This window comes from Galeopterus variegatus, unplaced genomic scaffold (genome assembly GCF_000696425.1).
Source record: "Galeopterus variegatus unplaced genomic scaffold, G_variegatus-3.0.2 Scaffold9546, whole genome shotgun sequence".
In the NCBI taxonomy this organism is placed as follows: domain Eukaryota; kingdom Metazoa; phylum Chordata; class Mammalia; order Dermoptera; family Cynocephalidae; genus Galeopterus; species Galeopterus variegatus.
This window is the reverse complement of record NW_007735657.1, coordinates 69,965-70,620: the sequence shown is the minus strand read 5'-3', so window position 1 is coordinate 70,620 and position 656 is coordinate 69,965. Positions and strand designations below refer to the sequence as shown.

General features: G+C 31.6%; 1 long non-coding RNA gene across 1 annotated transcript in view; it reads left to right on the top strand.

Annotated features, from left to right (window-relative positions):
* The window catches only part of LOC103609380, a 29,852-nt gene that overhangs the window by 3,208 nt on the left and 25,988 nt on the right, over positions 1 to 656 (top strand). The window contains exon 2 of the long non-coding RNA XR_552135.1: positions 202 to 291. This is a non-coding gene — a long non-coding RNA (uncharacterized LOC103609380). The remainder of the gene's footprint in view (positions 1 to 201; positions 292 to 656) is intronic.

Here is a 656-nt window from a genome sequence, read left to right as displayed (position 1 = left end):
GTGTTACTTATATCTGACTGGTTAATACTCTATGAGAGGGACAAGTGATTTCAGTAAAAATATGCAGTGTTCTTTTTAAATAATGGATAATACTTCTATTTTAACTATTTGAATCTTTTTTTGAAATTTGAAAAAATGTGTAAAATACTTGTGAATGAAAAATTACTTATGTTAATAGATCTGTAACTATTCTTTTTAAAGTTGGATGTGCTGTGCAATGGTGAAATTATGGGGAAGGATCATACTATGGAATTCATCTACATGACGAGATGGCGACTAAGAGGCGAAAACGTAAATTGCTTTTATATTTACCTATGTGTATATTTAGTTATATACCATTATGTTACTGAAATTTAACAGTATTACTTAGCAGCTAGAAAGACATACTAGGTTGGGAAGGAAAAGAAACTGGTTCTTCCTCTTATTGTTTCTCCCAGCACTCTGTGAAAATTGGTCCTAAGTACAAGACCAAAGTCTTTATTAAATGTGGTTTTATTATATTTAAGGTGAGACTAAAACCCCATCTAAATATGTTCAGGATTCTACTAACCTCAAAACAGAGAAGATGACACATTTTTTATAAACTCAGTGAATTATGAGAACTTTTAACTATATGGAGTGCGGGGTAGAGGAAACTAAGTTCTGCCCTGACTAGT